The 17,382-nt window shown below is 42.9% G+C and overlaps 1 protein-coding gene across 1 annotated transcript in view; it reads left to right on the top strand.

The window, feature by feature from the left end:
- Positions 1-17,382, top strand: part of MOV10L1 (Mov10 like RISC complex RNA helicase 1) — a 1,168,229-nt gene that overhangs the window by 539,785 nt on the left and 611,062 nt on the right. The window lies entirely within an intron of this gene.

Consider the following 17,382-nt stretch of genomic DNA (forward strand, 5'->3'; position numbering starts at 1 on the left):
TGTTTATATTGCACATATGTCCTCCATTTTTACATTAATTCTTTTAAGAAATAAAGTTTTTTTGTGTGGATGGCTTGCTCACCTAAGAATTGGTTTAAACATTTATTTTTTCTGTACCTCTGATTTTGCAAATGCTATTAAATGTACAGATTGGTTTGAACTTCATGTCTCCCAGTATATTGCTTTTAAGGCACTGCCACAGCTTTCTCCTTTTATGTCCCAAGCCAATATGGCATCACATGCAGTGCCCTGCGGTTCCTCTCAATCTCCTGGAGGAGTGTATTTGTTTCTTTTGCAAGATGTACCGAGTCCACGGTTTCATCCTTACTTGTGGGATATTATCCTTCCTAACAAAAAGTGGCAAAGAGAGCACCCACAGCAGAGCTGTCTATATAGCTCCCCCCTTAACTCCACCCCCCAGTCATTCTCTTTGCCAGCTCTAAGCAGGAAGGGTAAAGTGAAAGAGGTAATAAACCTTTTTTTATTTTATCTTCAAGCAAGAGTTTATTTTTAAATGGTACCGGTGTGTACTATTTACTCTCAGGCAGGAGATGGATGAAGATTTCTGCCTAGAGGATGATGATTTTAGCATTTGTAACTAAGGTCCACTGCTATTCCAGAAGCTGAGGAGTACAGGAAAACTTCAGTGTGAGGAACGTTTTCTTGCTATACAGCAATGAAGTATGTTCAGTCATTTTTTCTGTAGAGACTGTGATAACTCAGAAAGGCTGACAGTATCCCCATAAGGGGAAGGGTAAGCAGTAATCCTAGTCTTTGAAGGGGCTTTACTTGCTTGCATTAAGGGCTTAACTTATGGGCACTCAGTTTGAATGATAGATAACCAAACGTTTATGTGTTCTGGGAGTAACGTTTTTTATTATTTGAAGGGACATCTATATTGAGGGTACACTTGGCTTTTTTGGGGTTTTGATAATCCACATGGCTGGAAAAACTTTTGGTAGATTTTTCTAAGGGCCTTAGCAACATCGAGTGCGGTGGGCGGGGCCTAATTTCGTGCCTCAGTTGCGCAGTTGTTTTATACAGTCAGGCAGCAAGCTACAACACCAGAGGGTCCTGGAGGGGTTCTTGGCCTAATTGAAGCCTTATCCCCACATTATCTATCCCTAAGGGCAGGTAGGACCCACAGCAGAGCTGTGGCAAGGTGCTGACGGGTTTTTACCGGTTTTTGGCAGTTTGTCAATCCGGTTTGCTTATTTGGGGGTTAAATGTTAAATTGCTGGTGTTGCAATCTTACCATAGCTTAGTGTGTCTACTGCAAAAATGTCGGAAAATTTGGAGTAATTTTAAGCAGTTTTGCAGTTTGTGTATGCATTTTATTTCTCTTAAAGGCACAGTACCGTTTTTGAAAATTTTTGTTTTTTCATTAAATAAGGTGTTTTCCAAGCTTGCTTGTCTCATTACTAGCCTGTTCAACATGTCTGACAATGAGGAAACTCATTGCTCAATTTGTTTAGAAGCCATTGTGGAACCCCCTCTTAGAATGTGTCCCACTTGTACTGATATGTCTATAAATTGCAAACAGCCTATTTTGAGTTATAGAAGTTTGGCATTGGGTGATTCTCAGACAGAGGGAAATCAGGTTATGCCATCTAGTTCTCCCCAACCAGTAACGCCCGCACAAGCTATGCCAAGTACCTCTAGTGCGTCTAATTCTTTCACCTTGCAAGATAGGGCCTCAGTTATGAATACTACCCTCACAGAGGTTTAATCTAAACTGCCAGGGTTGCAAGAGAAGCGCAGTAGCTCTGGGTTAAGAACAAATGCTGAGCCTTCTGACGCTTTAATAGCCGTATCCGATATACCCTCACAATATTCAGAAGTAGGGATGAGAGATTTCCGATTCAGGAAAGATGTTCCCTCAGACAGATTCAGATATGACGGCATTTAAATTTAAGCTGGAACACCTCCGCTTATTGATCAGGGAGGTTTTAGCGACTCTGGATGATTGTGACCCTATTGTTGTTCCAGAGAAATTGTGTAAAATGGACAAATATTTAGAGGTTCCTGTTTACACTGATGTTTTTCCGGTGCCTAAGAGGATTTTGGACATTGTTACTAAGGAGTGGGACAGACCATGTATTCCGTTCGCTCCCCCTCCTGTTTTTAAGAAAATGTTTCCCATATCTGACACTATGTGGGACTCATGGCAGACGGTCCCTAAGGTGGAGGGAGCTATTACTAATCTGGCTAAGCGTACAACTATACCTATTGAGGACAGTTGTGCTTTCAAAGATCCTATGGATAAAAAGTTAGAGGGTCTCCTAAAGAAAATTTCTTTCATGTAATTAGCAAGAGTCCATGAGCTAGTGACGTATGGGATATACATTCCTACCAGGAGGGGCAAAGTTTCCCAAACCTCAAAATGCCTATAAATACACCCCTCACCACACCCACAATTCAGTTTTTACAAACTTTGCCTCCCGTGGAGGTGGTGAAGTAAGTTTGTGCTAGATTCTTCGTTGATATGCGCTTCGCAGCAGGCTGGAGCCCGGTTTTCCTCTCAGAGTGCAGTAAATGGACAGAGGGATGTGAAGAGAGTATTGCCTATTTGAATACCATGGTCTCCTTCTACGGGATCTGTTTCATAGGTTCTCTGTTATCGGTCGTAGAGATTTCTTCTCCTACCTCCCTTTTCAGATCGACGATATACTCTAATATACCATTACCTCTATTGATTCTCGTTTCAGTACTGGTTTGGCTATCTACTATATGTAGATGAGTGTCTTGGGGTAAGTAAGTCTTATTTTATTATGACACTCTTAAGCTATGGTTGGGCACTTTATTTATAAAGTTCTAAATATATGTGTTTAAACTTAAATTTGCCTTGATTCAGGGTAATCAGTATTCCTTATTTCAGACAGATTCATTATTTGGGATAATGCATTTGAATGATTATTTTTTCTTTAGACTTTTTTCCCTGTGGGCTGTTAGGCTCGCGGAGGCTGAAAATGCTTCAATTTATTGCGTCATTTTTGGCGCAGACTTTTTTGGTGCAAAATTTTTTTGTCATTTCCGGCGCCCTAATTGACGCCGGATGTTATTCGTAGTTGCATCATTTTTTTTACTTTTTTTTGCGCCAAAAATGTGGGAGTTATTTTTTTCAGCGTCACCGGATGTGACGTCATACTTGGCGCCAAAATATATGCGTTAGCGCCAATAATGTGGGTGTCATTTTTGGCGCCAAAAAATGTGGGCGTCATTCTTGTCTCCACCTTTTTTTCACATTATTTCAGTCTCATTTTTCATTGCTTCTGGTTGATAGAGGCTTGTTCATTGGCATTTTTTCCCATTCCTGAAACTGTCTTTTAAGGAATTGATAATTTTGCTTTATATGTTTTTTTTTCTATTACATATTGCAAGATGTCTCAACTTGACCCTGGATCAGAATCTACTTCTGGAAAGACGCTGCCTGATGCTGGTTCTACCAAAGTTAAGTGCATTTGTTGTAAACTTGTGGTAACTGTTCCTCCGGCTGTAGTTTGTGATGAATGTCATGATAAACTTGCTAATGCAGATAGTATTTCCATTAGTAATAATCCATTACCTGTTGTTGTTCCCTCAACATCTAATGCTCAGGATGTTCCTGTTAATGTAAAATAATTTGTTTCTAAATCTATTAGGAAGGCTCTGTCTGTTATTCCTCCTTCCAGTAAACGTAAACGGTCTTTTAAAACTTCTCATATTTCAGATGAATTTTTAAGTGACCGTCATCATTCTGACTTGTCTGTTTCTGATGAGAATCTATCTGGTTCAGAAGATTCTGTCTCAGATATTGACACTGATAAATCTTCATACTTATTTAAAATGGAATTTATTCGTTCTTTACTTAAAGAGGTGTTAATCGCATTAGATATGGAGGAGTCTAGTCCTCTTGATACTAAATCTACTATGCGTTTGAATTCGGTTTTCAAACCTCATACAGTTATTCCAGAAGTTTTTCCTGTCCCTGATGCTATTTCTGAAGTAATTTCTAGGGAATGGAATAATCTGGGTACTTCATTTACTGTTTCTCAAAGGTTTAAAAAATTGTACCCTGTTCCATCTGATAGATTAGAGTTTTGGGACAAAATCCCTAAAGTTGATGGGGCTATCTCTACTCTTGCTAAACGTACTACTATTCCTACGGCGGATAGTACTTCCTTTAAGGATCCTTTAGATAGGAAACTTGAATCCTTTCTAAGGAGAGCTTATTTATGTTCAGGTAATCTTCTTAGACCTGCTATTTCTTTGGCTGATGTTGCTGCTGCTTCCACTTTCTAGTTGGAGGCTTTAGCGCAACAAGTGTCAGACCATAACTCATAGCATTGTTAAAATTCTTCAACATGCTAATAACTTTATTTGTGATGCAATCTTTGATATCATTAGAATTGATGTCAGGTATATGTCTTTAGCTATTTTAGCTAGAAGAGCTTTATGGCTTAAAACTTGGAATGCAGATATGACTTCTAAGTCAACTTTGCTTTCTCTTTCTTTCCAAGGTAATAAATTATTTGGTTCTCAGTTGGATTCTATTATTTCAACTCTTACTGGGGGGAAAGGAACCTTTTTGCCTCAGGACAAAAAATCTAAAGGTAAATACAGGGCTGCTAATCGTTTTCGTTCCTTTCGTCAGAATAAGGAACAAAAGCCTGACCCTTCCTCTAAAGGAACGGTTTCCGTTTGGAAACATTCTCCAGTCTGGAATAAATCCAAGCCTTTTAGAAAGTTAAAGCCAGCTCCCAAGTCCACATGAAGGTGCGGCCCTCATTCCAGCACAGCTGGTAGGGGGCAGGTTACGATTTTTCAAAGATATTTGGATCAATTCGATTCACAGTCTCTGGAGTCAGAACATTGTTTCACAAGGGTACAGAATAGGTTTCAAGGTAAGGCCGCCTGCGAGAAGATTTTGTTCTCTCTCGCATTCCAATAAACCCAGTGAATGCTCAGGCGTTTCTGAAATGTGTTTCAGATCTAGAGTTGGCTGGGGTAATTGTGCCTGTTCCAGTTCTGGAACAGGGTCTGGGGTTTTACTCAAATCTATTCATTGTACCAAAAAAGGAGAATTCCTTCAGACCAGTTCTGGATCTAAAAATATTGAATAGTTATGTAAGGATACCAACATTCAAAATGGTAACTATAAGGACTATTCTGCCTTTTGTTCAGCAAGGGCATTATATGTCCACAATAGATTTACAGGATGCATACCTTCATATTCCAATTCATCCAGCTCATTATCAGTTTCTGAGATTCTCTTTTCTAGACAAGCATTACCAGTTTGTGGCCCTTCCATTTGGCCTAGCAACAGCTCCAAGGATCTTTTCAAAGGTTCTCGGTGCCCTTCTCTCTGTAATCAGAGAACAGGGTATTGCAGTATTTCCTTATTTGGATGATATCTTGGTACTTGCTCAGTCTTCACATTCTGCAGAATCTCATACGAATCAACTTGTGTCGTTTCTTCAAAGACATGGTTGGAGGATCAATTTACCAAAGAGTTTGTTGATTCCTCAGACAAAGGTAACCTTTTCTCCAACATAGGTGTGTCCGGTCCACGGCGTCATCCTTACTTGTGGGATATTCTCTTCCCCAACAGGAAATGGCAAAGAGCCCAGCAAAGCTGGTCACATGATCCCTCCTAGGCTCCGCCTACCCCAGTCATTCTCTTTGCCGTTGTACAGGCAACATCTCCACGGAGATGGCTTAGAGTTTTTTAGTGTTTAACTGTAGTTTTTATTATTCAATCAAGAGTTTGTTATTTTGAAATAGTGCTGGTATGTACTATTTACTCAGAAACAGAAAAGAGATGAAGATTTCTGTTTGTATGAGGAAAATGATTTTAGCAACCGTCACTAAAATCCATGGCTGTTCCACACAGGACTGTTGAGAGCAATTAACTTCAGTTGGGGGAACAGTGAGCAGTCTCTTGCTGCTTGAGGTATGACACATTCTAACAAGACGATGTAATGCTGGAAGCTGTCATTTTCCCTATGGGATCCGGTAAGCCATGTTTATTACGATCGTAAATAAGGGCTTCACAAGGGCTTATTAAGACTGTAGACTTTTTCTGGGCTAAATCGATTCATTATTAACACATATTTAGCCTTGAGGAATCATTTTATCTGGGTATTTTGATATAATAATATCGGCAGGCACTGTTTTAGACACCTTATTCTTTAGGGGCTTTCCCTAATCATAGGCAGAGCCTCATTTTCGCGCCGGTGTTGCGCACTTGTTTTTGAGAGGCATGGCATGCAGTCGCATGTGAGAGGAGCTCTGATACTTAGAAAAGACTTTCTGAAGGCGTCATTTGGTATCGTATTCCCCTTTGGGCTTGGTTGGGTCTCAGCAAAGCAGATACCAGGGACTGTAAAGGGGTTAAAGTTCAAAACGGCTCCGGTTCCGTTATTTTAAGGGTTAAAGCTTCCAAATTTGGTGTGCAATACTTTTAAGGCTTTAAGACACTGTGGTGAAAATTTGGTGAATTTTGAACAATTCCTTCATGTTTTTTCGCAATTGCAGTAATAAAGTGTGTTCAGTTTAAAATTTAAAGTGACAGTAACGGTTTTATTTTAAAACGTTTTTTGTACTTTGTTATCAAGTTTATGCCTGTTTAACATGTCTGAACTACCAGATAGACTGTGTTCTGAATGTGGGGAAGCCAGAATTCCTATTCATTTAAATAAATGTGATTTATGTGATAATGACAATGATGCCCAAGATGATTCCTCAAGTGAGGGGAGTAAGCATGGTACTGCATCATTCCCTCCTTCGTCTACACGAGTCTTGCCCACTCAGGAGGCCCCTAGTACATCTAGCGCGCCAATACTCCTTACTATGCAACAATTAACGGCTGTAATGGATAATTCTGTCAAAAACATTTTAGCCAAAATGAACACTTATCAGCGTAAGCGCGGCTGCTCTGTTTTAGATACTGAAGAGCATGACGACGCTGATAATAATATTTCTGAAGGGCCCCTAACCCAGTCTGATGGGGCCAGGGAGGTTTTGTCTGAGGGAGAAATTACTGATTCAGGGAACATTTCTCAACAGGCTGAACCTGATGTGATTGCATTTAAATTTAAGTTGGAACATCTCCGCATTCTGCTTAAGGAGGTATTATCCACTCTGGATGATTGTGACAAGTTGGTCATTCCAGAGAAACTATGTAAAATGGACAAGTTCCTAGAGGTGCCGGGGCTCCCAGAAGCTTTTCCTATACCCAAGCGGGTGGCGGACATTGTTAATAAAGAATGGGAAAGGCCCGGTATTCCTTTCGTCCCTCCCCCCATATTTAAAAAATTGTTTCCTATGGTCGACCCCAGAAAGGACTTATGGCAGACAGTCCCCAAGGTCGAGGGAGCGGTTTCCACTTTAAACAAACGCACCACTATACCCATAGAGGATAGTTGTGCTTTCAAAGATCCTATGGATAAAAAATTGGAAGGTCTGCTTAAAAAGATGTTTGTTCAGCAAGGTTACCTTCTACAACCAATTTCATGCATTGTCCCTGTCGCTACAGCCGCATGTTTCTGGTTCGATGATCTGATAAAGGCGGTCGATAGTGATTCTCCTCCTTTTGAGGAGATTATGGACAGAATCAATGCTCTCAAATTGGCTAATTCTTTCACCCTAGACGCCACTTTGCAATTGGCTAGGTTAGCGGCTAAGAATTCTGGGTTTGCTATTGTGGCGCGCAGAGCGCTTTGGTTGAAATCTTGGTCGGCTGATGCGTCTTCCAAGAACAAGCTACTTAACATTCCTTTCAAGGGGAAAACGCTGTTTGGCCCTGACTTGAAAGAGATTATCTCTGATATCACTGGGGGTAAGGGCCACGCCCTTCCTCAGGATCGGCCTTTCAAGGCAAAAAATAAACCTAATTTTCGTCCCTTTCGTAGAAACGGACCAGCCCAAGGTGCTACGTCCTCTAAACAAGAGGGTAATACTTCTCAAGCCAAGCCAGCTTGGAGACCAATGCAAGGCTGGAACAAGGGAAAGCAGGCCAAGAAACCTGCCACTGCTACCAAGACAGCATGAAATGTTGGCCCCCGATCCGGGACCGGATCTGGTGGGGGGCAGACTCTCTCTCTTCACTCAGGCTTGGGCAAGAGATGTTCTGGATCCTTGGGCGCTAGAAATAGTCTCCCAAGGTTATCTTCTGGAATTCAAGGGACTTCCCCCAAGGGGGAGGTTCCACAGGTCTCAGTTGTCTTCAGACCACATAAAAAGACAGGCATTCTTACATTGTGTAGAAGACCTGTTAAAAATGGGAGTGATTCATCCTGTTCCATTAAGAGAACAAGGGATGGGGTTCTACTCCAATCTGTTCATAGTTCCCAAAAAAGAGGGAACGTTCAGACCAATCTTAGATCTCAAGATCTTAAACAAGTTTCTCAAGGTTCCATCGTTCAAGATGGAAACCATTCGAACTATTCTTCCTTCCATCCAGGAAGGTCAATTCATGACCACGGTGGATTTAAAGGATGCGTATCTACATATTCCTATCCACAAGGAACATCATCGGTTCCTAAGGTTCGCATTCCTGGACAAACATTACCAGTTCGTGGCGCTTCCTTTCGGATTAGCCACTGCTCCAAGGATTTTCACAAAGGTACTAGGGTCCCTTCTAGCTGTGCTAAGACCAAGGGGCATTGCTGTAGTACCTTACTTGGACGACATTCTGATTCAAGCGTCGTCCCTTCCTCAAGCAAAGGCTCACACGGACATTGTCCTGGCCTTTCTCAGATCTCACGGATGGAAAGTGAATGTGGAAAAGAGTTCTCTATCCCCGTCAACAAGGGTTCCTTTCTTGGGAACAATAATAGACTCCTTAGAAATGAGGATTTTTCTGACAGAGGCCAGAAAAACAAAACTTCTAGACTCTTGTCGGATACTTCATTCCGTTCCTCTTCCTTCCATAGCTCAGTGCATGGAAGTGATCGGGTTGATGGTAGCGGCAATGGACATAGTTCCTTTTGCGCGCATTCATCTAAGACCATTACAACTGTGCATGCTCAGTCAGTGGAATGGGGACTATACAGACTTGTCTCCGAAGATACAAGTAAATCAGAGGACCAGAGACTCACTCCGTTGGTGGCTGTCCCTGGACAACCTGTCACAAGGGATGACATTCCGCAGACCAGAGTGGGTCATTGTCACGACCGACGCCAGTCTGATGGGCTGGGGCGCGGTCTGGGGATCCCTGAAAGCTCAGGGTCTTTGGTCTCGGGAAGAATCTCTTCTACCGATAAATATTCTGGAACTGAGAGCGATATTCAATGCTCTCACGGCTTGGCCTCAGCTAGCGAGGGCCAAGTTCATACGGTTTCAATCAGACAACATGACAACTGTTGCGTACATCAACCATCAGGGGGGAACAAGGAGTTCCCTAGCGATGGAAGAAGTGACCAAATCATTCTATGGGCGGAGTCTCACTCCTGCCACCTGTCTGCTATCCACATCCCAGGAGTGGAAAATTGGGAAGCGGATTTTCTGAGTCGTCAGACATTGCATCCGGGGGAGTGGGAACTCCATCCGGAAATCTTTGCCCAAGTCACTCAGCTGTGGGGCATTCCAGACATGGATCTGATGGCCTCTCGTCAGAACTTCAAAGTTCCTTGCTACGGGTCCAGATCCAGGGATCCCAAGGCGGCTCTAGTTGATGCACTAGTAGCACCTTGGACCTTCAAACTAGCTTATGTGTTCCCGCCGTTTCCTCTCATCCCCAGGCTGGTAGCCAGGATCAATCAGGAGAGGGCGTCGGTGATCTTGATAGCTCCTGCGTGGCCACGCAGGACTTGGTATGCAGATCTGGTGAATATGTCATCGGCTCCACCTTGGAAGCTACCTTTGAGACGAGACCTTCTTGTTCAGGGTCCGTTCGAACATCCGAATCTGGTTTCACTCCAGCTGACTGCTTGGAGATTGAACGCTTGATTTTATCGAAGCGAGGGTTCTCAGATTCTGTTATCGATACTCTTGTTCAGGCCAGAAAGCCTGTAACTAGAAAGATTTACCACAAAATTTGGAAAAAATATATCTGTTGGTGTGAATCTAAAGGATTCCCTTGGGACAAGGTTAAGATTCCTAGGATTCTATCCTTCCTTCAAGAAGGATTGGAAAAAGGATTATCTGCAAGTTCCCTGAAGGGACAGATTTCTGCCTTGTCGGTGTTACTTCACAAAAAACTGGCTGCTGTGCCAGATGTTCAAGCTTTTGTTCAGGCTCTGGTTAGAATTAAGCCTGTTTACAAACCTTTGACTCCTCCTTGGAGTCTCAATTTAGTTCTTTCAGTTCTTCAGGGGGTTCCGTTTGAACCCTTGCATTCCGTTGATATTAAGTTATTATCTTGGAAAGTTTTGTTTTTAGTTGCAATTTCTTCTGCCAGAAGAGTTTCAGAATTATCTGCTCTGCAGTGTTCTCCTCCTTATCTGGTGTTCCACGCAGATAAGGTGGTTTTACGTACTAAACCTGGCTTTCTTCCAAAAGTTGTTTCTAACAAAAACATTAACCAGGAGATTATCGTACCTTCTCTGTGTCCGAAACCAGTTTCAAAGAAGGAACGTTTGTTGCACAATTTGGATGTTGTTCGCGCTCTAAAATTCTATTTAGACGCTACAAAGGATTTTAGACAAACATCTTCCTTGTTTGTTGTTTATTCCGGTAAAAGGAGAGGTCAAAAAGCAACTTCTACCTCTCTCTCTTTTTGGATTAAAAGCATCATCAGATTGGCTTACGAGACTGCCGGACGGCAGCCTCCCGAAAGAATCACAGCTCATTCCACTAGGGCTGTGGCTTCCACATGGGCCTTCAAGAACGAGGCTTCTGTTGATCAGATATGTAGGGCAGCGACTTGGTCTTCACTGCACACTTTTACCAAATTTTATAAGTTTGATACTTTCGCTTCTTCTGAGGCTATTTTTGGGAGAAAGGTTTTGCAAGCCGTGGTGCCTTCCATTTAGGTGACCTGATTTGCTCCCTCCCTTCATCCGTGTCCTAAAGCTTTGGTATTGGTTCCCACAAGTAAGGATGACGCCGTGGACCGGACACACCTATGTTGGAGAAAACAGAATTTATGTTTACCTGATAAATTACTTTCTCCAACGGTGTGTCCGGTCCACGGCCCGCCCTGGTTTTTTTAATCAGGTCTGATAATTTATTTTCTTTAACTACAGTCACCACGGTACCATATGGTTTCTCCTATGCAAATATTCCTCCTTAACGTCGGTCGAATGACTGGGGTAGGCGGAGCCTAGGAGGGATCATGTGACCAGCTTTGCTGGGCTCTTTGCCATTTCCTGTTGGGGAAGAGAATATCCCACAAGTAAGGATGACGCCGTGGACCGGACACACCGTTGGAGAAAGTAATTTATCAGGTAAACATAAATTCTGTTTTTGGGTTTTCAAATAGATTCAGTGTCCATGACCTTGTCTCTAACAGAAAACAGACGTCTGAAATTGGTTTCAGCATGTCGAAACCTTCAGTCTCAATCATTCCCTTCGGTAGCTTTATGCATGGAAATTCTAGGTCTCATGACTGCTGCATCGGACGCGATCCCCTTTGCTCGTTTTCACATGCGACCTCTTCAGCTTTGTATGCTGAACCAGTGGTGCAGGGATTATACAAAGATATCACAATTAATATCCTTAAATCCCAATGTACGACACTCTCTGACGTGGTGGATAGATCACCATCGTTTAGTCCAAGGGGCTTCTTTTGTTCGTCCAACCTGGACTGTGATCTCAACAGATGCGAGTCTGTCAGGTTGGGGAGCTGTATTGGGGATCTCTGACAGTGCAGGGGGTTTGGGAATCTCATCATGCTTATGTAGAGTCGGGTAAATCCCCGCCTCAAAGAATTACGGCTCATTCTACTAGATCAGTTTCTACTTCCTAGGCGTTTAGGAATGAAGCTTCTGTTGATCAGATTTGCAAAGCAGCAACTTGGTCTTCTTTGCATACTTTTACTAAATTCTACCATTTTGATGTTTTCTCTTCTTCTGAAGCAGTTTTTGGTAGAAAAGTACTTCAGGCAGCTGTTTCAGTTTGATTCTTCTGCTTATAATTTCAGTTTTTTTCATTATTAAGATTAAAACTTTTATTTTGGGTAGTGGATTATTTTTCAGCGGAATTGGCTGTCTTTATTTTATCCCTCCCTCTCTAGTGACTCTTGCGTGGAAGATCCACATCTTGGGTATTTATTATCCCATACGTCACTAGCTCATGGACTCTTGCTAATTACATGAAAGAAAACATAATTTATGTAAGAACTTACCTGATAAATTCCTTTCTTTCATATTAGCAAGAGTCCATGAGGCCCACCCTTTTTTGTGGTGGTTATGATTTTTTGTATAAAGCACAATTATTCCAATTCCTTATTTTGATTCTTTCGCTCCTTTCTTATCACCCCACTTCTTGGCTATTCGTTAAACTGAATTGTGGGTGTGGTGAGGGGTGTATTTATAGGCATTTTGAGGTTTGGGAAACTTTGCCCCTCCTGGTAGGAATGTATATTCCATACGTCACTAGCTCATGGACTCTTGCTAATATGAAATAAATGAATTTATCAGGTAAGTTCTTACATAAATTATGTTTTTTGTTCATCAGGGTTTTCTTCTCCAGCGTATAGCGTGCATTGTTCCTGTAACCACTGCAGCTGCCTTTTGGTTTGAGGCTCTGGAAGAGGCTCTTCAGGTGGAGACCCCATTAGATTATATTCTGGATAGCATTAGGGCTCTTAAGCTAGCTGATTCTTTCATTACAGACACCATTCAGGTTTTGCTATTTTAGCGCGTAGAGCGTTATGGCTTAAGTCCTGGTCTGCTGATGTGTCATCAAAGGCTAAGCTTTTGACCATCCCTTTCAAAGGTAAAACCCTATTCGGGCCTGAATTGAAAGAGATCATTTCAGATATGACTGGAGGGAAGGGTCATGCCCTCCCTCAGGATAAGTCAAATAAGACGAGGACCAAACAAAATAATTTTCGTTCCTTTCGAAACTTCAAAGGTGGTCCCGCTTCCTCTTCCCCTGCTGCAAAGCAAGAGGGGAACTTTGCTCAGTCCAGGCCAGTCTGGAGACCTAACCAGGCTTGGAACAAGGGTAAACAGGCCTAGAAGCCTGCTGCTGCCACTAAGACAGCATGAAGGGGTAGCCCCCGATCCGGGACTGGATCTAGTAGGGGGCAGACTCTCTCTCTTTGCTCAGGCCTGGGCAAGAGACGTTCAGGACTCCTCGGCTGTAGAAATCGTAACCCAGGGGTATCTTCTAGATTTCAAAGATTCTCCTCCAAGGGGGTGATTCCATCTTTCTCAATTGTCTGTAAACCAGACAAAAAGAGAGGCGTTCTTACGCTGTGTAGAAGACCTTTTTACCATGGGAGTGACCTGCCCAGTTCCGAAAGCAGAACAGGGACAGGGGTTCTACTCCAATCTGTTTGTGGTTCCCAAAAAAGAGGGAAACTTCAGACCAATTCTAGATCTCAAGATCTTTAACCAATTCCTAAGAATTCCATCCTTCAAGTTGGAGACCATTCGGACTACTTTACAATGATCCAGGAGGGTCAATATATGACCACCGTGGACTTAAAGGATGCGTATCTACACATTCCTATCCACAAAGATCATCACCAATTCCTCAGGTTTGCCTTTTTGGACAAGCATTACCAGTTTGTGGCTCTTCCCTTTGGGTTGGCCGTGGCGCCACAAATCTTCACAAAGGTGCTAGGGTCCCTTCTGGCGGTCCTAAGGCCGCGGGGCATAGCAGTGGCGCCTTATCTAGACGACATCCTAATTCAAGCGTTGACTTTCCAACTAGCCAAGTCTCACACGGACTTAGTATTGGCCTTTCTAAGATCTCATGGGTGGAAGGTGAACGTAAAAAAAAGAGTTCTCTCTCCCCTCTCACAAGAGTTTCATTTCTAGGGACTCTGATAGACTCGGTGGACATGAAAATATTTCTGACGGAGGTCAGGAAATCAAAGATTTTGACCACCTGCCGAGCTCTTCATACCATTCCTCGGCCGTCAGTGGCTCAGTGTATGGAGGTAATCGGACTAATGGTAGCGGCAACGGACGTAGTTCCATATGCTCGCTTACATCTCAGACCACTGCAACTATCCATGCTCAGACAGTGGAATGGGGATTATGCAGATTTATCTCCTCAGATAAATCTGGATCAAGAGACCAGAGACTCTCTTCTTTGGTGGTTGTCACAGGATCACGTGTCCCGGGGAATGTGCTTCCGCAGGCCAGCGTGGGTTATAGTGACGACAGACGCCAGCCTACTGGGCTGGGGTGCAGTCTAGAATTCCCTGAAAGCACAGGGTTTGTGGACTCAGGAGGAGGCTCTCCTACCAATAAATATTCTGGAATTAAGAGCAATATTCAGGCGTGGCCTCAGCTGGCTTCTGCCAGATTCATCAGATTTCAGTCGGACAACATCACAACTGTGGCTTATATCAATCATTAGGGGGGAACAAAGAGTTCCTTAGCGATGATAAAAGTTTCAAGAATAATCCGATGGGCAGAGGCTCACTCTTGCCATCTATCAGCGATCTATATCCCAGGGGTAGAGAACTGGGAGGCAGATTTTCTAAGTCGTCAGACTTTTCATCTGTGGGTGTGGGAACTCCATCCGGCGGTGTTTGCTCAACTGATTCAGCTATGGGGTACACCAGAATTGGATCTGATGGCGTCTCGTCAGAACGCCAAACTTCCTCGTTACGGATCCAGGTCAAGGGATCTTTAGGCAGTACTGATAGATGCTCTAGCAGTACCCTGGTCGTTCAACCTAGCTTATGTGTTTCCACCTTTCCCTCTCCTTCCGTGTCTTATTGCCAGAATCAAACAGGAGAGAACTTTGGTGATTTTGATAGCTCCTGCGTGGCCATGCAGGACTTGGTTTGCAGACCTGGTGGACATGTCATCTCTGCCACCATGGACTCTGCCACTGAGACAGGAACTTTTGATTCAAGGTCCATTCAAGCATCCAAATCTAATTTCTCTGCCACTGACTGCTTGGAGATTGAACGCTCGATTCTTTCAAAGCGGGGTTTCTCTAAGTCGGTCATAGATACCTTGATTCAGACTCGAAAGCCTGTCACCAGGAAAATCTATCATAAGATATGGCGTAAATATCTTTTTTGGTGCGAATCCAAAGGCTACTCATGGAGTAAAATCAGGATTCCTAGGATTTTGTCTTTTCTCCAAGAGGGTTTGGAGAAAGGATTGTCTGCTAGTTCCCTAAAAGGACAGATCTCTGCTCTGTCTATTCTGTTGCACAAGCATCTGGCATATGTTCCAGACGTTAGGGCTTTTTGTCAGGCTGTAGCTAGAATTAAGCCTGTGTTTAAACCTGTTGCTCCGCCATGGAGTCTAAATTTAGTTCTTAAAGTTCTTCAGGGGGTTCTGTTTGAACCCATGCAGTCCATAGATATTAAGAAAGTTCTGTTCCTAGTTGCTATCTCTTCAACTCGAAGAGTTTCTGAACTATCTGCATTACAGTGTGACTCGCCTTATCTTGTTTTCCATGCTGATAAGGTGCTTTTGCGTACCAAACCTGGGTTCCTCCCTAAGGTTGTTACTAACAGAAATATCAATCAGGAAATTGTTGTTCTTTCACTGTGTCCTAATCCTTCTTTTAAGAAGGAACGTCTGTTGCACAACTTGGACGTAGTTCGTGCTTTAAAGTTTTATTTGCAGACAACCAAAGATTTTCGTCAAACATCTTCTTTGTTGTCTATTCTGGAAAGCGTAGGGGTCAAAAGGCTACGGCTACCTCTTTCCTTTTGGCTGAAAAGCATCATCCGTTTGGCTTATGAGACTGCTGGACAGCAGCCTCCTGAAAGGATTACAGCTCACTCTACTAGAGCGGTAGCTTCCACATGGGCTTTTAAAAATTATGCTTCTGTTGAGCAGATATGTAAGGCTGCGACTTGGTCTTCGCTTCATACCTTTTCCAAATTTTACAAATTTGATACTTTTGCTTCTTCGGAGGCTATTTTTGGGAGAAAGGTTCTGCAAGCAGTGGTGCCTTCCATTTAGCTTCCTGTCTTGTCCCTCCCTTCATCTGTGTCCTAAAGCTTTGGTATTAGTATCCCACAAGTAAGGATAAAACCGTGGACTCGGTACATCTTGCAAAAGAAAACAAAATTTATGCTTACCTGATAAATTTCTTTTATTTGCGATGTACCGAGTCCACGGCCCGCCCTGTCTATTCAAGACAGATAGTATTTTTCATTGAAAACTTCAGTCATCTCTGCACCTTATAGTTTCTCCTTTTTCTTCCTTGGCCTTCGGTCGAATGACTGGGGGGTGGAGTTAAGGGAGGAGCTATATAGACAGCTCTGCTGTGGGTGCTCTCTTTGCCACTTCCTGTTAGGAAGGATAATATCCCACAAGTAAGGATGAAACCGTGGACTCTGTACATCGCAAAAGAAAGAAATTTATCAGGTAAGCATACATTTTGTTTTTCAGAAATTGCAAGCTCGGGTATTTTCTGCGGTATCTGTGGCTTGGTCTGTTTTCCTTTACTACAGGGAAAAGGCAAGAGGACATTTTAAGTCTCAGATAAGAGGGTTTCTGCTCCACATGCTGCTACGCAGGTTTGTCTTCTTCCAAGCTAGTGAGGTGGATTCGCCGGTAGTTTTTGAAGCTGAAATCTCAGATCTGGACAGTATAATTCCTTCATCTGTTACTGAAGTGGTATCCTTCAGTTGCTTGCTTCAAAGCCTCTTATATTGTCAGGAGGTCTTGGCTGACTGGATGACACCGATCCCTGTCGTTGTCTTTCCTTCGTAGTTTGGTGAACTTTATCAGTTCTATAGTTTTCTTTCCTCTCTGGAAGTGTTCTAGACGTACTGTGAGATGTTTACAGGAATGTTATAGAGAATCTGGGGATATTTCTCCCTGTCTAACGTCCTTTTTAGGATTTCCTGTAGAAGGGAACATTCTACTTTTAATCAGAGAACTTAGATATCTGCGGAGATAATCTAGCTTTCTCCTACATTGGTGTATCCGGTCCACAGCTTCATCCTTACTTGTGGGATATTCTCAATCCCTACAGGAAGTGGCAAAGAGAGCACACAGCAGAGCTGTCCATATAGCTCCCCTCAGGCTCCGCCCCCCCAGTCATTCTCTTTGCCGCTCTGAACAAGTAGCATCTCCACGGGGGTGGTAAAGAGTATGTGGTGTTAGTTGTAGTTTTTATATCTTCTATCAAGAGTTTGTTATTTTTAAATAGTGCCGGCTTGTACTATTTACTCTGCAGCAGAAAGAGATGAAGATTTCTGCTGAGAGGAGTATGATTTTAGCACCAGTAACTAAAATCCATTGCTGTTCCCACGCAGGACTGTTGAAACCAGAGAACTTCAGTTGGGGGGAACAGTTTGCA

Source organism: Bombina bombina, chromosome 6 (assembly GCF_027579735.1).
Source record: "Bombina bombina isolate aBomBom1 chromosome 6, aBomBom1.pri, whole genome shotgun sequence".
NCBI lineage: Eukaryota > Metazoa > Chordata > Amphibia > Anura > Bombinatoridae > Bombina > Bombina bombina.